Here is a 25,172-nt window from a genome sequence, read left to right on the forward strand (position 1 = left end):
TTGCAGTATGACCTAATTTGAAAGATGTCTCAAAGTGCTGACTCAAAGGGTTGGTGAATAAAGGCCAGTCATTGCTGCTGTGACACTAATGTGATGCAAAACAAAATCGAGTTGCATCAGCTGAACATTAGTTTGCAAAAAATATTAGTGATTGAAGCCACTTGCTGGTGATCTTTTATTTATACTTATGAGATTTATACTTTTTGGGGTCTGAAATGGCTCTAAAACCAACTTCTGGCAGAGAGGCACGAAGACTCTTTAATGGTGAAAAATCCCGGTCGGATCTATACATCTAAGCTGCATCATTTGCACTTCATAATCTCCTCTCTTTTATAGAGCAGGAGGCAGACACATTATTTTAGAACTTTTATTAAAATATTTATACAGCAACAGATGAAAATCCTCATCCTAATATGTCACTTTGCATTTTTCGGTTATGTTCCAAGTCTTTATCTTTTTTCCTTCTCTAATTGAAATGCAGCGATACTCCTTCATTCTCTGGATAAGTAACTGTCTTAAAACGACTAGCAATTACTTTGGGACGCAAAGAAATAAAAAGACAAGAAGAGATTTGGGCCAGAAAAAAAGTCCCTCAAAAAGCAAAACAAAAAAAAAGCTCAACATAGTTTTATTTAACTTCACAAAAACAGAAAAAGTGAGTATAAATTATTGAGCTTTTTCCTATGATTTTATGGGGGCATCGTTTAAATGATTTTTTTTTCTTTAGCTTCTCTTTTCCGTGCTTTCTTAAGGAAACTTATTTGAGCAAGAGCAACCTGGCTAGAGAGGAGCAGAGTGCATTTCTTAGTTGGTTTGTCAAATATTGGCTGCTAATTAACACTCAGAAGAGTTACTTAAGACTCAGGGGTCTAGGGATGAACCAACTCAGCAGGAACTGTTTTTCCCTGTGGGTTTTTTGATTTTATTTATTTATTTTAATTTTTAAATTGAAATGTCAATAATGCAAATTGTCTAATATGTGCTGATAAAACGTCTACGACTTTGCACCAAAGTGGCTGAAAACCAGACACACACGCAAAGAGAACAAGGGAGACAGGCCATTAATTTAAAATTTAGAGGACCAATAAGTTTTTGATAGCAGTGGGTTACTGTGCTAATGATTATTTAACTTGCTTCATGTTGGGTTAAGTATGTATGTCTATGTAAAGTGTAAAGCCTTATTGAAGTGCGACAATGAAACTTTTGCCTCTGAAATGTTATATTCAAAGCCAGGGGAGGAAAGCAGCAAGATTATAAAACACAGTTACTATATGATAGCACATTTCAAGCATTTGTGAAGCCGAGGCTGCTATGGTTGAAGAAGTAGATTTTGCTATTGCAGGAAAAAACCTTCAACATACACAAACCCAAAATACTTCTACATTTCGCCTCCGCTGCTTCTTAGAAGCTATTTTAGTATGGCTATAATTATTGATGCTTGTAAGCACAGAATGGAGAGCATGGCTAGATGCTGTATCTTGCTGGTTATTCTCCTAATTCTTCTTCTCATCCTTTTTCTTGGTTTTATTATTTATTTTATTTTATTCTACTTTATTTTATTATTGTATTTTATTTTATTTTATTTTATCTTATTTTATTATTTGTTAATTATTTTTCTTGAGTGTGTATTTCCACAATATAAGATACCGAGGGGTTTGGGGTTTGTTTGTGTCTTTTGAGCTTGAAAGGACATCTGTACATGTTATTCAATAAAATACTGATCATTCTTTTTCAAGTAAAAGGCAATGCCACTTCTAAGTAGAGGAGAGAAAGCAAATAAAAAAAAAAAAAAGGTAAGAATAGCAATAAATGTTTGATTCCTTGTAAATGATTTGCAGACTTTTTTTAGTCCATCATTCTTCAGGTACAGTGCTGTTTGGGATTTATTTATTTATTTATTTACTGTTTCTAAAGGGATTGCACTTGCTAAAGCCCTCATTTCAGGTTGTTAGAGCTTTATGTGGTGGATTCCTTAGCAGTAGTTTGTGAGCACTGCCATTTGTGAATATTTTGTGTCCTTCAGCCCTCCTAGGAAGGTGTAAGTAGGAATGCTCTAAACCTTGCAACTGTTGCCTATGGGGAAAGGATGGTAAAGTAATGGCTAATGATCTGGAAGCTAGCTGGCATTCAGAGACAAATACTAAACATTATATATATACATATATATAAAAAGAGATTTTTTTTCCTTAAAAAAGAAGCAAAAAGAAAGCAATGAAAATTTATGACCTTAACATTCCTTCAGGGTCAAGCAATTTATCAAATTCTCTCACTTTCTGGTTTCAATTACACAGCTATTGTGGAAGGAACTTATTTTAGCAGGTTCATTTGCCTCAGTAGGGAATACAGGACTTTGGCCTAATGCTTCACCTTTAGTGCAGGCCATTTGAGCCTTAGAACAAATACCAATCATCACTCTTTGGGAAAAAAAAAATAGATCTGCATCGGCGTGGCCTATTGGAATGGGGTTTCTGTCAAGGTAAACGGTTGTCGGCAATGACTGTGGTAGAGTGGCGATAAATCCCATTTTATTGCTGAAAAATTCCAGCTTCTCTCCATGCCTGACAGCTCCCCACATTCTCGTACCCATTTGGGCAATTTCTGCACTATGTCCATCTGGTTCTTATTACCTCTCAACCTGCCAGTGTCTGATCCAGAAAAAGTGCAGGTCAAAAACAGGGGAAAGAAACCTAGGTGATGGACAAAACAGAAAGAGAGTGATTGAGAGACCGAGCCGCGCTCCCCGTTCCTCCCTCCCCAACAGAAAAACAAACTAGGTTTGAGGGGGATAAACCGTTTAAGGGAGGTTGCTAGCTTAATTATGAAGTTGCCTGCAATATCCTTACAATAGAAAATTAAATAGGTAATAATCTACACACTCCAAGCTTCAATAACACCACCAAATATTTGATGTTTGCACAGGACACTAGTGACACCTGCCTAAATAAAACATTTCAGGAGAAATGGGAAAAGTCAAGACTTCAAACCCTTGATTATAGGAGTCCTGATATGTTCATTTCATCTGCGGACTTTTCCATCGTGTGCTTTTGGCAGTCGGGAGGGTGAACCTTGCCTCCAAAGAATCACTGGGGGTTGTAAATTTTTGCAAGAGGTGCACCAAAGTATAAATAAATTGTAATTTGAAAAAAAATCACATTAAATAAACATGTTAGACTAGATTCATGTGATAGAAAAGTCTTCATTTTTGTGTGTTTTGCACGCTGCTGAATCCAGAGATACTTTAAGAAGTAGTTTCTTCCCAAAGTCCCCTATAATAAGTAGAGAGAATATCTGGCCATTTTTTTAATTAAGAAAACCCAAACAAACAAAAAATTAGTCCAGGACAACTGAACTGTTCTTAAGTCAAAACAAACAAACAAAAAATGGAGCACTTGTTCTTTTCCCAGTTAAAATGATATCTTGTGGTCAAGGACCCACTAGTGCTATCAGGAGACATGGCCTGGTCTACCTACTCAATCTCCTCTCGAGAGAGCCCTGTGAGTTTAATTGCAATTCCTGTATTTATTCTACCCGAAACACCTCATATTCCACCCAAAAATGCTGCTTGTTGCATCTTTTTCCCCAGAAGACAATCATTGCTATGGACTTACGATCTCATGTTAGCTTTACACAGCCTCTTCCCCCATTTCCTGAAGATGTAAGGGAAGTTAAACCCAACTTCTTGGAGCTGTCTCTTATCTTAAAGGCCTGACTAAATTCCCAACAGCAGGAAATTCAGAGCATGCCCTACAGTGTGTTTTGTGATCCTTTCTGAGCATCCCACGTTGGGCACCTCATATACAGTAGGACATGCTGGTGGGTGTATGGTCTGCTCTAGCATCGAAAGAATGGACATTGTGATTGTGGTCTTACGTTAGGAATTACATGCTTGTGGCTTCTACGAACATGTTGGCTTCCAGAAGCTTGAGCTGGGGCTCCAGCAATGAAACAACAAATGGGGGTATGGTTTCCAATGGAATTGCATGAACTTGTTGGCATTGAACAAGGAGAGAGGACATAAGATTAGGAGAAAGCAAAAGGTGGGGAGAGTTCGAGTTCTTACTCCAGAATGGGTCATCTAAAAATGCCATATGTAAAATGCAACACCCACCTTACCACCTGCCCTCGCAGGTTCTCCCTCTGCTGTTGGTGTATCCATTTAAAATAATAATACAGGGGATTTTGCTTTAATGGGAAAAGTCTTCCTCCCTGTTACCTTTTGGTGTCAGTAACAGCACTGAGAAATCTGACTGCATATGGTTAGTGTTTGCTTGCATTTGTCATGCGTTATAGAATTAGATTTTTTAAAGTATTATTTTCTGCACAGCCTTTTATTCAGTCGTGGGGGGACACTATGCAGATTTATATACCAAGCTATAGGAGCATGGTCTGAAATGCCTACTAAAGCCCTTGCTGGATGAGCCGCTCCCAACCACCCCATCCGCTTTGCCTGCGAAGCCACTGAAAACAAAAGAGGCTGACAACAGGGGAAGCCCCAACTTCGACAATAAAAATATGTCAGCATGAAAATGGTTAATGGTGAGTATTATAGCTTCAAAAGAGCCCATTGGCTACCCTTAAAGGATGCCCTGCAATTGTTAAACTCATCAGATGCAACTACCCCTCCTCAGCTAGCCCTTACATTTGTCTGGCTAACAGTAAAAAAATACTACAATAAATCGGTAACATATGTTGCCAGACAAGAATAAGTGATATAAATAAAGAGTCAAGAGACATAGCCCCTCAAGAACAATGTGTAAAGATTTAAACTTTCAATGTATTAGTTAAGCTAGGAACATTTTAGGAGTAACTTGAAAGCGGTGTACTGTTTGTTTATATCATTCCTTCTCTTTTTTTTTTTTTTATTTTTTTCCCTTTTTTTTAATCTTTTTTTTTCTTCTCTTCAGATTGCATTTTAAATCAAAATGTTCTCCATGACTGACTGCTTTGCAGCACTAGGGTAAGTCCCATTTTTCCACAGCTTAAACAAAAAATATGCCTAAGAAATCTGTGCCAGGAAGGCATTTTGTTGGGTTTTGGTTTAGGAAATAAACACGATGTTGCTGGGAAGACAGCCTCTTTTTTTTTCTTTTCTTCTATTTTTTTTTATAAATCTAAATATATGAAATTGTGCATTTGTAAACCGAGCTACTATCAAAGCCAATTCTTCGTGAAGGTGACAAGTTACCCAACTTGTAATAAATTAGCAGTAGCAGCATTAAAAAAGAAAGTGTAAACCAAAATATACTTTGAGACTTGGCTGGATATTTTATGTATTTTTTTCTTTTATTAAGACGTCCTTTGAAAAATGGCATAAAATAAATAGTTTTACAAAGCAACAATATAATCAATCTCTAAACGAGAAGATAAATCACGGATTTCATTAACTGCTGGTAGCCAATTTAAATTGTAGTCTTGTCCATAATGTCTATCTATCTATGTATGTCCAAGTTATATTAAAAACCTTTAAATGGCTTTGTAATATCAGCTACATCTAGCTATTATAATAATTAATGATACTGTTTTATAAATCAATATATGTATTCTTGATAAATTCATATCCAGTTAATGGTGTAATTTAAATAAAAAATTAATGTAATAAAGGACATACTGGAATAGGCAGGAAATCTTTAAAGGTTAAGAGGCAAATTTGTCTAAATTCTTTTCTTTGTACCTATTTTTTGAGAGAGCCTCCATTGAAATTCAGCTGATAGCAGGCTGGCTCTTCAGATCGCACTCTTGCCATTAGTTTTGTATTAAGAGCGCTCGGTGAGTTTTTGCAGCCAAAGGAAAGGGAAAGCTCCTTCAGCGAAGTGAATACTTTCTGCCCTGGTTTCTTATCCTGCTGCAAAACTGCAAACAAGAAAATAAATCACTCAGTGTTTGGCCAGAAAAAGAAATGGTAAAAAATGCTTTTCTTCTTTATTTTTTTAACCATTTCCTGTTGATTCTATATTTGTATTATTACAAGGATATTTTGCCTTTTCTATACAGTATCATTAAAAAAGGTAAAATATGGATATTTTGTTCCAGGCACGAAGTGCATTCAGAGGAGCATGGAAACCCTGCAGACTGTTCAGTGTAATAAAAAGCTGTTCTTTATCTCTTGTTTTAAATACAGTTAATCCTGTTTATTCAGCAAACACATCTAAGAGCAACGTGGAGGAAAACACTGAAAAAAAAGAAAAAGCTGAAAATTGCCTTTTTGTATTTGCAGTGGTGAGAAACCATGGCTCTGTTCCTTTGCTCTTATTTATAGTCAGTAACCACAAAATGTATCTCTAACAATAACAGGGGATTTTAATAGGCAATATTAATTGTTCTTCCCCTAACTTTTGATCTTAAATGTTTCAAACAAAAGCCCGCTGCCTGTTTATACACCAAATTTGTTTGAAGAATATCTTTTCGAAACGATGCAAAACATGACACTTTGTCACCCGCACTGACATGGTACAGAAATGTCATTTAATCCATCGAGCGATTTATTTTTTTGGGGGGTAGTTTTTTTTTCTGAACATTGCTCTGCCTTATTTAGAGCAGCAGCGATCTGCGCAGTTTCTTTTGACACTGATGGGTATTTCAAACCCCTTATGCCGAGGGGAGGGAGGGAGAAAAAGGAATTTGCTGCCAGTCGCTGTGGCGATCTGGCTCCATAAGCCATTGCTTATTTGCTAAAAGTTTACATTTCAAATGAGCTTGAAATTTAAAGGTGGGCTATCTTGATGCTGGAGCTTCATTAAGAACGGAGGGAGAAAATAGAGGGAGGACGATTACTCTCGTGTGTTAAAGTCTTCTGGAGTATCGGTAATATAGCCATTTAGAATGCATTTTGTTTTTCAATGCAGCTAGAAGCTGGAGATACACAGCCGTTTCTAGGAGGCTTAATTTAGGCTTTATAGGAAAAACATCAAACAGCAGCTTACAGTAACTATCTGAAATACATTGCACATCTTAAATATCTTCATTTGGAACCCTGCGTTATTTCCCCCCCGCCCCTTCCCTCTCTCCTGGGATCACTAACGTGCCTCTCCCCAGACAAAGCAAGGACAAGCCCCATCCTTAAAAATTATCTGCCTTACAGATCACATTCCCAGGCATGTTCCCCGGTTTTTATTACCGCGGATAACCTCTTAATGCTATCACAATTTTATACTTGTTAAGTGGACATCTTCCGTATATTTAACTGCAAACAAAGTGACTTCATTTTGGGGGGTGGAAGGAAGGAGAAATGCTTTGGGATGATTAGAAACATAAGTTTCTATCTTCTGTCACACAAGCCTATCAATTATTCAAAACCCTACTAAATTTATATGTCTGTTCCTAAAACGTTGTTTGCACTCGTTCCCTGGGAAGATGGAGGCAGCTGATAATTTGGCTAAATTATGCGTTTGAGCCCAATGGTTACAAATGAAAGACTTGAATTTGGTAGATTTATTTGCCGCTGCTGAAATATCCTGGTGGCAATGATTCGGATTACTCCTTCAGGGTACAAATTAAGGGGTGAGGTGCTGCCTTGCAGGTATTTAGGTGGACCAAACTGCGTCATTGCAGCTAATAAAATGATGCATCGGTGAGTTGGTGGGAGGTTTTGCTGGTTGGAGAGGGGCAGGATACAGGGGGCAAAGGGCCTAGAGCAGCCCTCAAGGTGCTGCTTGCTCCAGGTAGCCATTACCTGAGTGTAAAGTCCAATAAAGGGGAAATTATTGCTATTATAAGATGAGCTGTGAAGGATGCAGGGTGGGTGATGCTGGCTTGGGCAGGGTGCAGTGTGCTCACCCCAAACCCATGCTTCGACCATCCCTGATTCATTCCGTCTGCTGCAATGGTGTAAGATATCCCCCTTTCTCAGCGGTGTCAGGGTGTGATTGGCAGCAAGTCTCTGCTGAGTGCGTGTGTCCTGCCATGCGCACCAGGCGCAGGACGTGAAGGGGGAGTTTTTGTAATTTTCTATTTTTTTTTTAAATAGATGGGCTCTGACAAATAACGCCGCCTCTCCGCAAAGCATTGTGAGCAGCAGCCCTCTGCAGCAGCAAACCAACCCCTGCTTGCTTTATCAGCGGCACAACCTCCTTTCCTAGAGGAAATGATATTTTTGTGAAGATAATTCGGTTGATATTGCGATAGCTCAGGGGGGCAAAAAGCTGTAGACCCCGCAGGCTGCTGCACTGGGGGTGGTTTATGGTGCTGGGCATGAGAGCAAGAGAAGAAGAGTTGAAAGCAATGCTACTACGAAAAATGAAAGAATAAACCAAAATCCACCCAACAGAAACACCGCCCTTTCTCTTGCAATGACAGTTGGTAACTGCTGAAACACACAGAGCCTTGAGGGGGGAAAAAAATATAAAGAATTTAATTTATATATAGAAACCAAAACATTTCAGGCAAACAGAAAGCAAATTGCACAAGCCCTTGTGCTGTCGTCTCTCCCCCTCGTGCTGCCTCTGAAGTCGCACTGCTAAGAAATGTATTCCCATTTTTACAACTCTGGCATAAAGGCAGGCAAGTGGGAATGGGGAGGGAAAAAAACAAACCCAAAACAAAGGACGTGCGAGTGCTTTCATTTATTTTGATAATCCTCCTCCTGCTCCAGAGCGTTTTGCTGTCTTTGTCAAAGTGAATGACAACAATTTGGCCAACTCTCTCTGAGCTGCACTCAACAGTGACAGGCAAATTATCAGAGGCCCTGCACTCCTTATTATCAGAGGAGAAGTCATCAGGAGGACGTGCGGAGGATCCCTCTCCCCTGTCACTATTTGTCAGTGGGACAAGGGCCACTGCTATGGGTAGCTGACAGGTAATTTCAACAATAACAATTACTCCTATTACTGGTGTCATAAACAATTCGCCCAAGGCATGACAATAGCAAAGCTTTATAATTCAATGCCATATAAATAAATGCCAGCAGGTAACAAGTAATTTAGCTCCAATCAGGCCTTGGCCCTGGCATTAATATTGTTATTGCAAGAAAATGGAAAATTGAAAAAATTCAATATGTTAATGAATTAAGAGGGGTTCAAAGGCTAAGGGTGGGGAGGAGTGATCAGGCCGGTGGGGGGGGAGGGGGGGGTCGGAGGGGAAACCAAAAGCAACAGAGACAAAATCATGCTTTCAGAACCGGCACAATACTTGTGTTGGTACAACCTTCTAACTAGCTTTTGATATAAAATGTGGTCTTGTTATGCTGCCTTTCAGGTCAGGGCAAAACACATGCAGGAACCTGAATCCCACCCCTTGCCTCCACATTCCACAATGTGAACAACATGCGTGAAAAAAATAAACTGAATCTAATAGCTTTATTATAAACAGAATCGTATTTGAAATGTTATGCAAGACATAGATTTAACAAAGGTTAAAGGTTTATTTGCAACTCCGTTGCTTTATTGTCCACTTCTTCCACTCCTTTAATCTTTTTTAAACAAGCTCTGTTAAATCATTGATCCTCTGTTCATCAGGACGAAGGATTTTATTGTACTTTTTCCTCTCCCCAAATGCCCTTCACAGGCCACAACACCCCCAACCCTCCTATGAAAATGATGATCAACAGCGAACAAGACAGGGTCCAATATCTCCAAGTCCAACTTCTTGATCAACCCAATCTGCAATTTTACTATTTGTCCAGCAAGACAATGCGGCATCAGCCTGACAGCAGTAAAAGAATTTGAAAATCTCTAATTAGGAGAGCTGCGGAGCAATTAACGCATGTCAAATTTCACTTCATCAAGTGCCACTCTAATTTTCCCACTAAAAATTAATGGACTTTTTTTTTGTATGTGTGTGTGTGTCCCCTCAAGGCAATGTTGATTCAAATCTGCTCAAGATGCAGCGTTGCACAGCTAAGCATCTTCTTGATTACAACCCGCCACACTTCTAACTGCTTTCATTCTCACTGCCACAGATACTTTGTCAACAGTCAAATTACGCCATGCTGATAACAATGCATAATGGTCTTCCTCAAAGGAGGCTCCTGTCATGGAGCAGCCTTTCATAAAACCCGACCGTTTCTTCTCCGGGAAATAGATCTAGCTGAAAAAAAATGAAGTTTTCATGGTTTCAGCATTGGTTGCAATGTAATTTTTTTCCTTCTCTTTCTTTTTTCTTTTTTTAATTCTCTCCCTCATGCAATAATTTATTTATTTTTGAGCTCATCTGAAATTACAGCAGGGAACTGTTTGAAGAGCTATACAGAATGGAAAATATTTATCGTCACTGTTTGTACAGGCTTTGCTTAACCACTTTGGTCCAAGACATTTTCAAGAGCAACATCCTCCTTCCAATACAACTCGTTTCTTTTTTCTTCTTTTTTTTTTTCCCCCTTTTCCTTAAGGTACAGGGCAGCATCCTGCACTCTTTGCATAAGCACAAGCCCCACTGACGTCAATGGGAGTTTTGCCGGAGAGAGGGCTGCGCGCCTTGGCCCGCTGCTATAAACACGTTGGGACTTTCTCTTTTAATGGATGGTATTTAGATCCTGCGCAGGGCTTGTTTAACATGCACGTTTGCCAGAGTCCTCAAACATTGTGGGGCACACATGACAAATTGCCTTTTTGTCAGAGCAGGGTGGAGGGCAGAAAAAAAAAGCACTGAGCTTCCCCAGCTAGTTTTTACCTTCCACTAAACCCTCACCCTGTCTCCCCACCAGCCTTTTTCTGGGAGCTCAGTAACAGCAAAAGCCAGAGGGTGTCATGCAGTAGGATTTCCAACAAGTAAAAGTGGGATTAATAAGAATAACATACTCCAAGGATTATTCTTTCCTTAAGTTTCATAGTTTAAAAACAGTTGTACGCTCACAAACTTCGGGAGAAGAGGGGTTAGTACACACAGCCCTTGGCTATCGCTGGACTTTCTGCTGTTAACCACCCCAATGGTATGGGTAGGGCACGTACTCCTTGGTGTGCGTGAGGCTGTGTATGCTATAAAACAAAGCCAAAACCACACATTGCCTTTGATCTGAGCCATCTTTCCATCAGTAACTTTTCTTGCCACAGATAAATGACTGATGTTGCAGTGCCAGGTAATGTGGGTCCTGCTCCACCCGATATTTTCCTATATCCTCTCCGTTTATATCCACACCCTCCCCTCCAGGCATTAACATTTTGTAATTAACTCTCTCAGGTATATTTAGAAATGTGATATTTGGGGTATTGGGTTACTGAGGTCTGGATATTACCCTCTTTGTGTCCTACAGCTAGGATGGAGGAATGAGTCTTCCTCTAACGACACAGCCTGGTGCATGCGCGGTCCTCAAGCATCCCCAGACCAACGGCACGGCAGCCACTGGGCCTGCAGGTTAATACATGTGTAAGTGCGCTTTCTTTCCTTCATGTCCTTCCTTAAGCTTTAAAAAGTATAGTGTTGCATTTAAACAAAGCAGAGATTATATACTTTGCCTCAACATCCCCTCCTCCTATTTTTTTTTGGGGGGGGGAACACCAGAAAAATGCTGTCACAAAAATAATAGGCAAGGCCATAATTTAAAGAAAGAAAGAAAGAAAGAAAAAATGTGATTATATAACACATCCTGCAGTAATCAATTTTACCTCCAATATCTGCTTTTGTTTTCAAAATGCTAAATAAACAATACATAATGCATCCCTCATCAGCCAAAACCATGAGGGCTCTGTGCTCAAATAACAGGAAACATATTCAATTTTCCTAACAGAAGACAGTTCATTAAGCTGTGCCACATCAAATAAAACTTTAATTTCTCCAGCATCAGAGTCGCAATGAAAGCAATTGAGGAAGATGAGCCATATGGTACTTCTATCAGCAAACACATATTGCTCATTCCCCCAAAGTTTTCTAATTCTGCTCCCCAGACCTGTGTAATATAGATAATGTGCTCTGAGCGCAGCAACCATGAGCTATCTGGTGTACACTTCTAATACTGTATTTAATGGGAAATAATGAATCATAAAAGCCTGCAGAAGACGGCTTTTGCTAACCTAAATCTCAGCTGTAATTTCATTGTTCTGTGCCTAAGATGCTGTTTGCCCTTTTCAAACAACAGCAGTTGAACATAATTATGCTGCTAGAAACCTGGGCTGCAAAAGGAAAGCCTTCCTAATATCACCAAGTTTTTATTAACTCTTGAAACCCTGTGCTTGGGGGAACCGCGGGCAGAGAGTTTAGAACCCTAAAACTCTCTATTAGGTTTTAGGGTTCATTAAAGCACACATATGTGTATATCCTGATTTCCAGCACGCAGCCCCACAAATTAAATTCATGACTCTCACATCGGGCCAAAAACGCAACAGGAGAAGTCTATGAGAAATTAGGAAATCTTTTTGACATCGGGAAATCCGACACTTGCCTGCTCTAACATCCGTAAGTGCCAAAGCCACAGAACCTAGTAAAAGGGGGAATTTTTTTTTTAAAGGTAAGTCTATTTTTCTTCTTCTTGCCAGACATCAAAACTGCGGTTAGTGCCTTGAGTAAAGGGCCCTCTAGACTTTATGCTGTTTATGCTCTGTTTATAAATCCGTAATGATATCGTAAGGTTAAAAGTTAAACAGTACTGTGTTTTCTCTGCCTTTTTCTCCTCTGCCTCTTAGAAAGTAACCTGTGTATCTCCAAGACAGTATCGGGGTTGTTTCCTGAGGAAGCCTATAGGTAAAGAGATATTCACACATTCACACGGGAGGATTCAGAAAGGCAGGACGAGAATATAAAGGTATTATTTTGACATGACAAGCCCTGCTTGGAAAATGTCTTCGACTCATCCGAAGTAAGCCTCTTTCTTTCCTCCCCTCCCTGTCCCCCATCCCCAAAATACGGGGCTAATTTAAAACATTGTCTAGATATGCTACTTATACATATTGAAAACATATTTTAGTGGCTGTGTTTGTTTTGGCAATATATGAACCCCCAAAAAAAGAAAAAAGCCAATTAAATTAAAAAGAGCGACTTTTAAAAGGTAGAGATTGCCTTTTAAAAGCTTATTAAAATCAGCATGTTAGATGTCTGTCTTTGAATTAGCTCAGAGGCTTGATTGCTTTCATTAAAGCTGCCTGTTTGGGTGCTGCTTGGTGAATGTTCAAGTCTGTTTTTCCCCCCCTCTTCTTCCCCCCGCCCCGAGCTGCTTCTCGCTACTTGTCAGCTTGGATTTTCCCTCCAAATTTGAAAGCAAAACTGATTCATTTTTAGAGCAGCAACAGCCACCTTCCCTTGCAAAGCACAACAAAAATCACCAGCAACCCGAGCCAGAGAGAGACCAACAGGTAAAAAAAAAACCATTAAAAAATAGCTAAAAAGAAGAAAAGACACCCCAAAACACCCACCCTGCCCAAACCAACCCCTCCCAAAAAATCTCCACCCGAAGCCACCACAAACCCCAAGCCATCACATTGCTCATAGCCCATGAATGCCTTAAAAACAAATGTTTAAACAGGTTTTTTTTTTTCTTGAAGCGGCGGGTAGAAAACCTCTGCATGCTCCAATGGGTTACAATAACAATGCTCTATTGCAATGTAAAACAAGCTGGAGGAGAAAAAGGTGCTTTTTGTTACCATTTTATCAAAGCTGTTCATCTTCTAGCTGCAGGCAGCATTTTGCTGGAATTGCAGATATTTCTCTGTCCGGGCTCCTTTGTTTGTGCATCTCATTTGCATATATTTATCTCCAGCTGAGGGTGCTTTCAGCTCATTAAGGCCTCCCCTCGCATTATTTCATAAGCCAGCTGCTAGGAGGGATTTCACCTGTGGTGACTGAGAAAAGAGGGGTGAAAAAACCAAATTCTTCATGAAAAAAAACACAAACCAACAACCAAGGAAATCTTCTGACTCTCTTCCCCTATAAATGGGCACCATTTGTGTTAAACAGCCTCTTGTCATGATAGATGCCTCCTGGGGTCAGGGGGGAAAGTTGATTTGAAGGTCAGCAGTAAAACAACAGACAAACCAGACGCCAAACTGGTTCCTTAGCTGTCGGTGGGAGCAGCGGTACAACCAGGTCTTGAACCTTTTTCAACCTCTAATAAAACAGGGGAAGAATCTGAAGTGGAGCAACCAGGCCCCAGAGGAAAAAGAAAAACCAAACCCACAAATAATATCAATATCAAGCAGCAACGGGAAACAACAGGGCAGCTCTCAGCGTTACGGGCACGCTGCTATTGTTTCAAGAGCCGGGGAATTAATTCCACTTATTTATTTAAGGCGTGTCAACTCGCTGCCTAAACCTGTTTCGGTGTCAAGATGAATAAAACTTTTATGGCTCATAAAATAGAGCCATTCATCTCAATGGTCTTTGTGGTGCCTGGATTCGTTTTTCCCCCCCCTCTCCTCCTGGCAGGCTGAGCTGGGCCGAAATCTTGGTGTCCCAGTGCTACCAGCTTGCTCCTAGGAGCAAAGACAATTTGGAAGGGGCATTGCAAGCTCAGCTTCTGGGTTTGATTACAAATGGTGAACATTAATTCATCTTAATCACATGCAAAAGCCCCCCCTCTTTATCCCCATCCTAAAACCTACAATGAATTTACGTCATCTATATGGAGCTTTGGACCAACAGGTAATAAAATACAATAAAGCATGCTTTTTATCAGGAAAAAAAAGTCCCATTAATTATAGTTCATGACTACTCTAAACCAAATGTTCAAATAGTAGTTGGAAACGATGCATAAAATCTCAGCATGTTCTGATAGGTTATAGAGTCAGTGGTTTATTGCAATGTAAAACAAGCCACAGGAAGAGAGGGTGGTTTTGTTTACCATTTTCATCAAAGCTGTTCATCATGTTGATATACTTATGCTATATCGTGACCCCTACATACGTTGCATTTCATTTATTTATTTTCCAGGTTGTTGCCACTTTTGCTGCCTTTGCTTTGGAGAAATCAAGTAATTCTCTGGCCCCTTTGAAATATGTCTCATCTGCACCAAATTTCTGCCAACAAACCAACCCATAGATACGGATGCAAGAAATATTTATTATCATCGAGTCAGGTTTTCTTTTACTTAATCTGAGGCAATTAGTACCTGAATAAACACAGACTAAGTAATCTACCTCCTCAAAAGGTAATTAGACTTGAAAAGCGCTGTTCAGCTCTACCCAAGGAAAGCACGGCTCTGATTAAAACACTTTGGAGATTCGCTTTCATCCCTATTGCCTTTTGCCCTGGAAAACCTTTTATAAAATCCTTGTAACTTTAATTTTTCCCCATACCAAACCTGAGGGCCACTCTTGGCCATTGCTGCCCTCTTCTACCTCCTCAAATCTTTAACCCCGCTTCTCATTTTTCTTTGCCTCTAATCTAATCACTAATTCCTTGGCTTGGCCAAATAGTTAAAAATGTTAAGTGCTGCCCGCAGTTCCTGCTGCCTCCCCCTCGTATCTGTCTCTGTTTATGGAATGGGCCCTGGTTTCCTCCTGCTCTTGTTCAGCTGTAGGTCTGCAGGTCAGGAGACTGTAAATACACACAGAGCTGCCCCAACCCATAAATCTGAGCAAAGGGCAGCCTTATATATTCAGATAAGGGATGCAAGGCAGGGGGTGGAGGGGGTTTGAAGAAAAGAAATGGAAGAGAAAGGCAGACTCTGTGGTGAAGGAGGCACTTCGCTAGTGACAAAACCTGAGGTGCCAGCAGGCGCTGGGGGTAAGCTCTGCAGGACAGAGAAGGGAAAGCTGTGCTTCCTCGCAGGATGTGCCAGTGAGAGATGAATCTGAGATGTTTGCCCCTCTCCCACCCTGCCTTGTTTATATATAAATCATTACAAAATGCATTTTATTACTTTTGGGGCAACAAAATTAAACAAGAGATTTTCGATGGCTTTCTCTCCTCCAGACCTTTGTTGGTCTATTCCCTCCCCCCCCGCATTTTATTTCCAGCACCTCTGAAGCTTTCAAGGGAACAGTCCCCCCTGTTATTGCTTCTCAGTTCCAAGGTCTTAGAATAAATAACATTGTTATTACTCACTTCACCAATTCCCAAGAAGAAATATTGCTGCAGCAAATGCGAGCAGCACTAATATTTGCAAAGTGATAAATGGATTGTTACATACCTTCCTGTCTATGTGGCCTCCAGCCATCCTCTGGCCAGCTACATCCCACCTCGGGGCAGGAGGGAGGGTGCCTTTGAACTTAGCAGGGTCCAGACACTCAGTGCCTTGCACGAGAACCTGCCCCGAGCCTCCTCCCTTGCCCTCGGATGGAAAGATGATTTTTAATGGCAAGACCACGCAGGAGGTGGTACCGGCACAGGGAAGGACAGGAGCCATGCACTGGCACAAAGCAGCCGAAAGTGAAGGTACCTTTGGCACAATGATTTGGTGGGGTTTGTTAGTGCTGTGTGCTGCAGGGAGAGGGGTGAGAGGCTTGGGACCTCCCTGCAGGTGTCCTCCCTAACCCTTGCTGGTGCGGAGTACCACATCTCCAGTGTCACAGCAAGAGCCACCCGCCCTCCTCTGGGCGCCAGCGATGTGATTAATTTTATTTAAAACAAAAATTCCAAATCAAATTATTCCTGGGATGCAAGTCAAGCTGGAAAACACCCTGGATGTATGGTAATTAAAATCTAAGAAAAACATTTTACTTCAGATCCAGAAAGAGCAACCGGCTGCCATTCCTTAGACTGAGCCTATTGCATTTCCAAGCCATGGTCCACAGGGTAGGGGCTGGAAGGGTTTGATTCATTGATTTTAAATTCTTGGCCAGGATGAGCACCTTCACCTTAGGTTATTCAGGTACCAGAGGTGATGAAAAAGCTTGTTAAAAGCTGTGGAAAAGCAGTTTTCCTCCACAGAGCAGAACTTGAACTGCTCTGAGAGCATCACCCCCTTTTCCCGAGTGCTGGTCTGGCATCATCTCTGTGGCTGGAGCACCACCAGGGGTGGTAGGAGTGAAGGGGTGAAGGTATCCTTCATCACATCACCCTCCCTTGCCTCCCTTTACTTCTTAGGAGGCTGGTAGAAACCCTAGGAGACACTCACCAGTGTGTGCAGGTCTCATGTAGAGGTTAAACACAGCATTATCAGCATCTACACGGTGTCAGTTCAAGGTGGGAGGAGGTGAAGGATGCATGCAAAGGTTTCAGCAACCTGGGGTGAAAGTGTTGGCACAGTTTGGCAGTGACAGTACATGGATAAGTACCCATAAGCCCAAGGGGATGGGGAAGGTGGCAGGCTGAAAAGCTAGGAATATACATTTGTTTGTTTGTTTTCCTAACGAGTGCCTTTATCCATAAAAGAACGAAGAGCTTTATTCATACACAGAGCTCTGGGATCCCAGGAAGGAAATCACCCACAAACTGTAGGCAGAGGTACGAAAGGGTCAATCAGAAGAGGTGGCAAAAATACATGCGACAGCTCTTCCTCCTGGCCAAGGTAAACACCATCTTTTCTTTCTTTGCAAGATGAGAAATAATAAAAAGAAGGCCATAAGTTACATGATAGAAAGTCTTTCGGGATAGGCTCTCATGCAAAATACATACAGTTCAACAGTACCAATAAAATATTTGGTTTTGCTTTCTGTCTTGGTTTCTGATAAAAAAATTAGGATACTTTTTTACCCATACTACTTTCTCATAAATGTATATGTGCATGTGTATGCTTATACAGCTGTAATTAGGCATGTATACATATATACATATATATTGCCTATTTGTAGCTGTACAAATGTACACACATTAATAGGTGCACACACATACACAAATGCACACTCACATCTACATGTGCATGTTAGACACCCCCCCCTAAAGCCCCAGTTTGCCACAAGTGAAAAATAACAAGGGATCCAAAACTATTTCAGGGAAAAAGTGATGAAAGCAAGAGAGAGCTGGGGCAGTGGCATTGTGGGGAGGAACCCTACTGCTTGGAAACATCCAGAAACCTCCCTAACATGTACCGGCACCTTTCCCAATGCCAGGAGCACCACTGGGAAATGCTGCTTGAGGCACTGAGGGCTGGGAGTGCCTCAAGACCGTGTTTTCTTGAGCGTTTCCTGCCAGGCAGGAAGCCCTGTGAGAGCAGCATTGCTTGTGCTGCTCAACTTCCAGCCCCAGGAAGCACACAGGTAGTAAGAAATAACCCAAAATAACTGAATAGATACAAAGCATCTACATTTGTACGAACAGCAAGCTTTCAAAGCGGCGAAAAAAAATCAGGTCTTCCTTTTTTAGTATTTCTTTTCCTCAAACCTCAGAAAAAAAATTAATGTCAAGGCAGTTCTTATTTTATCCAGACCAGTTCATAAATCCCAAGTCATAAATCCACATGATATCCCGGGCTGCTGGATTTTGCATTTGGAGCTCTGAAAGACCGATAGCTGAAAGATTTATAAAATCCCAGGTAGCCGGAGTGCTCCCTATTGGCTCCACATCTGAGGGGTCCCCGCGTCCTGCTTAGCCCAGCAAGCTGGATGTATGGGATATATTGTGCTCAAGCACCAGCCCCCTCCTGACCCCACCATCTCCTATTTTCAGCCATGGTAAAGGCTAAAATTTGGTCATTTGAGGTGGATGAGCCCTGTTTAGGGACCCTTCCACACAGACATAGAAACAGACAGAAGCTGGGGATGCCAGGAGCCTCCTGCAGAATAATACCATGGATTGTGTTTTAGATGCATGATTTAGCTTGCATGGGAGACCTGTCTACAAACAGCAGAATTGTTTCAGTTGCCTTGAATATACATTTAATTTTGCTCCTTGCAACGTCACTGAATAGGAGTTCAGAAAGAAGGGGGTTTTCACTTCTGGGCCAGAAGACGATGGTACTTAGAGGGGAACAGGACCAGTCCCTTAGCAAGAAAATAGTAGCTGAGATGCTTCGGACAAAGTACATGCTGCAAACAATTTAGCCAGCAAAGCAGCATGTTCATGTTCCCCAAAGTGTGCTGAAAGATGCTGATGTGGTTTTTTAGTCTTTCATAGGTTCAGTGCATGTGAGACCATGTGTCCTGGGACAAAAGTCCCCCAAAACAGGCCCTCTGAAGAGTGACGGGTACTATTTGTCTGCATCCATAGGATGCTGAAAACACACTTCAAACCTTCCCTCAATTACTTTCCTCTATCTTTCTTTGATGACCTTATTCGAACTTAATATTTATCTCCAGGCTTGCAATGACAGACATTTTTAATATGCTTCTGTTGCATTAATAAAAAGATTTTAAAAAGCCCCTCTTCTGCAGTTACAAGAGTTTCTTTATAGCTGTAAGGATATTAAATAACATCTTTGTTACTGAGAAACAAAATTATTTGCTTAATGTTTCAACTATTTATGGGTCTGAATTCATTGACGTCTATGAAGGAAAATCCTCCTTCACCCTCCCAGGGAAGGGCGGTGGAATCAACCTGAGGCCAGCTCTGTCTGGCTGGTGCTTTATTAGAAGCACATTGCCCAGTTAAATTTAGGTATTTTTTTATAGGGTTTTGGTGTTGTTGTTTGTTTGTGTTAGTGGGAATTAAAGCATTGCCAGTTTATGCTTCCTGCGTTTGGAGAGCATCTGCCTTTGACCATCCACCTTAAGTAAGCACTGTGAGCAGATTGGCTTGCATGCCACTGATAGCTGCCTGCCTCCAGCACGCCTTCTCCTCACCAAAATCCCCAGGTTCATTAGAAACAGTTACTCATTTAAGAGGTCAAACTAAACCAGACACAAACAGACCAAAGCATTTACACTAGGACTATGTCAGACTCACGGCAGGAGAGGTTTTCCCTGGTTATTCTTGAAATCCAAAGCTTTCCCAAGCTTGTTAGTGGCTCCCACGAGGTATCCTTCCCCTTCCCAAGCAGAACATACTTCTTTTTAAACCTCAAACTCCCATGGACTATATACGCTGTATTTAATCTTTTTTTCCTGCTTCCTTACTCTTTATCTCTCTTTCAGCTGGGCTTGACTCATCATGAGCTCACAGGTGTTGAGTACAAGGCAGCGTGGCTAGGGATGGGGTTCAAAAGTGCTGGCTGGACCAGTTACTGCCCAGCCCATCCAGGCTCTGGGCTGCACCATTACTTAATCCAGCCCAGCCCTACAGGCCAGGTAGCCCTGTCCTGCTTTGGAATGCTATGTTTTGCCTCTTTGGCATTTATAGCATCTTTGACGTTGTTCAATGCTCTACAGGCACTGGTTTTGGTAGCTTTGCTTTTCTGTACATGCCCAAGCCCCCTGACTTTATTGGTGCCATTTATCTTGGAAATGCTAAGGTGGGATTTGCTGGCTGCTCATCAAGAGACTGGGCTGAAATGAGTCCCCTGGTGCAGAGGAGCTACTACAGAAGGGTGAAGGACAAAAGCTTGCTACTGTCTGTTGATCAGCCCCTTCCCACTGCCTTTCCACTTGCGGTATCTTTGGAAGCAGAAGATTTCTTTCTCTTTCCAAACAGAAACTTGGGATGTAGCCCCTGACCAAACATTATTTTTTTCAGTTTTAAATGTGCAAGTTATCTTAAAGTTTCATTTTATCAAAAACATCCACAATAGCTTTTTTCTTCCCTCTTTTCTTCTGTTTCCATTTTGCTAATTAAAAATGCTGTACAAGGACTAGCATTGAGCTATAGAAATGAAAGGTCAATACATGAACAACTCTTCATTTGTAAATAATACAGCTCTGTAATCAATTATCTCATTTTCACAGAAGACATATTAATCTAAAAGCAAAGGATGGAGACATTTAGAAGATGTACAGAGGGGATCTTTAAATGTTAAATGTTCTTTAGCATGTGCTAAATAAAGGTTTGGCAGAGTGAAAACGTAGTGCACAGCACTGACACTCCAGGGAGAGTCTTTAGGTCAAGTGATTTGTACCTTCAAAATAGTTCTCCATAGCACTGTAATGCCTCTCTGTTGGTAGCAGTGAGATGGGTTAGCGTCATTTAGGATGATAACTGTAGCAGGGAAAAATACTCAAAAATTTAAAAAAGGTCAGCTGCTAGAAGAAAAAGGAGTGTATTTTCATAGGTGAATCAGCCCTTTTCTCACTGTTATTTGCTTTCCATGAGCAGTGGAAAGGGAGTTTTTCTGCCCCTCCTTTTCCATACAACCAGACTTCTGGACTGGAGCTGAGACACTCATGTGAGAGGCTGCGTGGCCAAGTGCCCTCGGTACCTGGGGCACAGGCAGGGAATCACTACTCTGGGTAATATCGCCTCCCACCGGAGCTGACATGGGTTTGTTTCCTCTTCCATGGGTAACAACGGGAATCCATGAAAGGTTTTAAAGGTACAACAGTTCCTGGGTGTTGGAGATCCCACGCATGACTCATAAACATGTTAGGGGAAATTACAAGAAAATACATTCCCCAACCTAAAAACAGCTTAGGCTTTCCATCAAATGGAAAGAAAAGGCTATTGCCAGCTCTGCTGGGAGCTGGGTTACTTCGTACGCTTGTTTACTGAATTTGACAACATGGAGACGGTAGAAGCGGGGACGAATGTAATTTCATTTTTCATTTTTGCCTGTTCGTGTTGCATTTGCTCTATGTCAGCCCGCGCTCACCCCGGATTGCCAGCTGTAGAACTTCTATTGAACATATGTTGGGACTTAAGGGGAAAAAGCCCCACCCCACCCTCCGCAACTCTCCCCACCCCCAGTTCTCACCAGTCAGTTGATCTCATACCATCCCCTGTGTTGACCTCCTCTGTCCATCGCTGGGTGGGAGGAGCAAGGAGCAGGGCCCATGGGTAGAGCCCCACCAATACGAGCCCTTGTGCGAGGGGAGGGTCTCCCTCCTGCTCCCCTCTGCCACAGTCCTCTCTCCCCTGCTCCCACACGTCCCATCAGCCAAATCCATTGCCTACCAGGAGAAAGCTAACCCCCTTCCCCCCCCTGCCCCCAACTAAACCAAAGACAAAAAAATGCCCACAAATGGAAACTGGGAATTGTTTTCTGCAGGCTTCACAAACCAAACCACCTCCCGGGGGGCGGGTGAGTGCCCTCCCACAGGAGAAGCTTAGGGAGGTGATGCCCCTATGGCCATCAGTGGGGTTAAGGTTGGCTTTGATGTTTTGCCTCACTCCCCTCCATAGTCTTATTGTTTGTCACAAACAGAAATGCACCCTTGGCACAGGATGATTTAGCAAGGCACCATCCCAACTCCTTCCCAGCCGGCCAGGGGGGACTGGGTCAAAGAACCAGGACCACCAACACCAGCAGTGTGAAGGAGGGAGGGCAAACCGTGGCGTAGGGACCTCCACTGCCTTCTCTCTTCTGCCTGACAGCAAGGGTGAATGTCTGCAATGGCAAAATCCTCACAAAAATCTTGTTTTGGCTTGCGCGGCAGGAGCGCTGGTTGTGGAGTTGGCATTGCTGAAGGAATGGCAGGCTGGCGACACGGCGAGCCAGGAGCCCTGTCTGCATCACGGCAGATACTGCGGTGAAGCACGAAGTTATTCATTTCTTCTTTAAAAATGATCCTTCGGTTAGGATGAAAAAAAAAGATCCTTAAACCTAAATATTTCCAGGTTTGCTCACCCCCATGGGTTCAGTGCATGCTAGAGCTGCTTGACCCACAGGAACTTTCAAAGCGCTCTGCGAGCCTCCGTGCCAAAACAAATGTTACTTTACCATCAAGTAGGCAGGAGAATGAAAGCCGTAAGATGTGTGAGTGACAAAAAGGGAGCCAAACAGGAAAACCCCTTTCTTCTGATTTTAAAATCCTGGATGATCAAGTCTGTTCTGCTTGCTCTGATGTAATCATTTTGCAGATACCCAAATACACGTCCTGCCATGGAAAGTGCTCTCCCTTTGATTCCAGGAAAATCCTTTCTAATTCTCTTTAAATGTTCCAGGGCTTTTTGAAATGATTGCTATCAATGCCAACCAAATGCTTTAGATGTCTCTTTTTTTTTTCTTTTTTTGCCTGTCTTTAAATACTTGCCTTATTTTTATGCAGCCCAGTTACTGCTGTACAGGGAAAAAGTACGTAGAAAAGAGATCTGGTTTGCTTTAGCCTTTATACCATATAGAGTTAGACACTTTAACCTTTCTATTTACTTAGTTGCTTTAATATGATTTCTGTAACCCCTATACTTTATTTTTTTCATATAACTTCTTAAATATTTATAATACAGTAGCCCATACACATCCTATAAGACAGACTTTTACTACATTAGGCTTGCCATAGCTATCTAGTAAACCATAAGTCACATTCCCCCTTAAAGTTCAAAACCAGGGTTGTTCAGGTGAACCTGGACTGAGTTTGTGAGGGACCAGCTCAAAAAAGCCTAAGCTGGTTAAAACAATAGATAGATTTGTTTAACCAGAAAATAGTATCTCCCCTAAAGCACTAGCTCTGCAGTGTTTACCATGGCTAGGAACACTGCTGGATGGTGTGTTACTCAATCTGTGCTCTTCAGCTGCTCTGAGCTGGGTACGTGACCATCATTCAGAGTGATGCCTCTTCCAGTCCAGTTTTAAGAAGGCCATGAGGTGGGCCTTCAAGAATCACAAAGTGCTCTTGAAATCCATGAGATTAAAGAAGAGCAGCATTTGGGGCATCTTTGGGATATGTTGTTCTTCTTTCTTTTTCTTTTTAATTGTTAGGATTTTATTTTTTTTAACCAGTCATTTAGGGATTATTTTACATTTTCCTGGAAACTGTTTTTCTCCTTTAATTACAAGATGCCAAAAGCAGAATCTAGAAGAAAACCACCAACACCCATGTGACTTATAAGAGAGCCCTGATGTCTGCTATATAGTTGGACATTTCACCTTGCAGTCAGACATAAAATTTTACAGGTAAATAAAATACATTGAGTATATTTATTTTCCAACCCCCTAGATGTTTTATTCAGTGCTTTTAGGATCTTACCAGTTTTCACTGCAAGCCAAAACTGCTTCTTCGTGCTGTCTGAATGAATGGTGTCCCAAATCAGACAGAAGGGACTAAGGCTCATCCGTACCATGCCCCACCATCACCCCTGGGTCTGGTATAGGGGAGCCCAGGGCTGGGGGTACTTGTGACCTTGCTTGTGCCAAGGCAATGCCAACAGCTCCATGAGGATGGTGCTGCTGTTTCTTCCACTGCTATTTCTCCATTCAGTCCACCCCTTGCCGAGCCATGGCTGTGCATCATTTCTCCCCAGCATGAGCCCTCATCGCTTGCTGCTGCTCCAATGCCCCACATACCCCATCCCAGCATGATGTGAGGTGCCCAGCTCTGAAAAAAAGCCTTCCCTGGATAGTCCACCCTGACTCAGTGGGGCTGCCTTGATTGAGGGTGAGATCTCTGGTGCCTGATCCCTTCTGTCCTTGGGTAGGTTTGCACACACGTGCATTGGGTTCCCAGACCTGGTGTCAAGTTTAGAAAGAAAAACCTTTTCCAAGCTTCCTTCCCAATGGGATCATTTCTGCAGCTAATGTTCCTTCATGCACTGTCTGCTGTGCTGCTATTAGAGCACAGCTTGCTGACAACTGGGGAAGAAATACACTCCCCACATTGCAATGCTTCCTCTACCCAGCTCAGCATCAGGAACCAGGCAACTGGGGCGGAGGGTGGCTGCCTCTCACCCGTCTTCCTCCAGATAAACTTTCCCTCTAGAATGAAAAATGGTCATTTGTGTTTCAGCAGACCATAAAAACCCCGTCTGAAAACTTTTCAAGCCTTTTCCAAGTTGGAACCGCCTTGAAAGACTTCAGACCACACTGCCATATGCGTTGGTGGCATATGGTTTAATGCACGCTATGATGCTGTTCCTGCCCTCCCCTCCCATGACAGGACCAGCAACGCTGCAGGGATGCATTTGCTACAGGAGGCTCCTTGACATCTTCTTATATTTTCTCCAGTTCAGTGCTGCCACTTTCTCCAGTCGTTATGCTCCCAACAAGCTGGTGGATGCTGCCTGCGCCTCCAGGTACACACAACTCAACACACAGAGAAACAAAGGTTCTCTCTCCCACCATAACACGTTTCTTCCTCCTTTTCCAAAAACCTCCACAGGAAGCATTTCAAAACAAACAAAATGAGTGCTCTGCTTCAGCTGGAAAGTTTTACTTCATTTCTTTGTTTTGAACCAAAACTTCTTGGATATTTGTTTTTTTTCCCCTCCTCTTTCTTCTTGCTCTCAAATAGAATGAGCCATCCATGTTTCTTTTAATTTTTTTCCTTTAATTTTTTTCTTATTTTTAACTTCTTATTCCTCTCCTTCTCCACTCTCCTTCCTTTCCCTAGTTCCCTTAATGGAACTCTGGAAAAAACATGCATGAAACTATATGAAACTCTGTAACCGCCTCTCTCTGTGATTTCAAAAATAAA

The 25,172-nt window shown here is 41.9% G+C and overlaps 1 long non-coding RNA gene across 2 annotated transcripts; it reads left to right on the plus strand.

Annotated features, from left to right (window-relative positions):
- The first annotated feature begins 512 nt into the window (after nt 1-512).
- LOC136015806 (uncharacterized) lies at nt 513-25,172 on the plus strand. Of its 2 annotated transcripts, XR_010613362.1 has the most exons (11): nt 513-655; nt 4,325-4,536; nt 4,905-4,957; nt 6,119-6,216; nt 11,183-11,295; nt 12,549-12,721; nt 13,141-13,214; nt 14,788-15,004; nt 17,198-17,308; nt 23,540-23,656; nt 24,489-25,172. It is a non-coding gene; the product is annotated as an uncharacterized LOC136015806 (long non-coding RNA). The 2 variants fall into 2 exon arrangements; XR_010613361.1 differs by lacking the exon at nt 6,119-6,216.

This window comes from Lathamus discolor, chromosome 5, assembly GCF_037157495.1.
Source record: "Lathamus discolor isolate bLatDis1 chromosome 5, bLatDis1.hap1, whole genome shotgun sequence".
Lineage (NCBI taxonomy): Eukaryota > Metazoa > Chordata > Aves > Psittaciformes > Psittacidae > Lathamus > Lathamus discolor.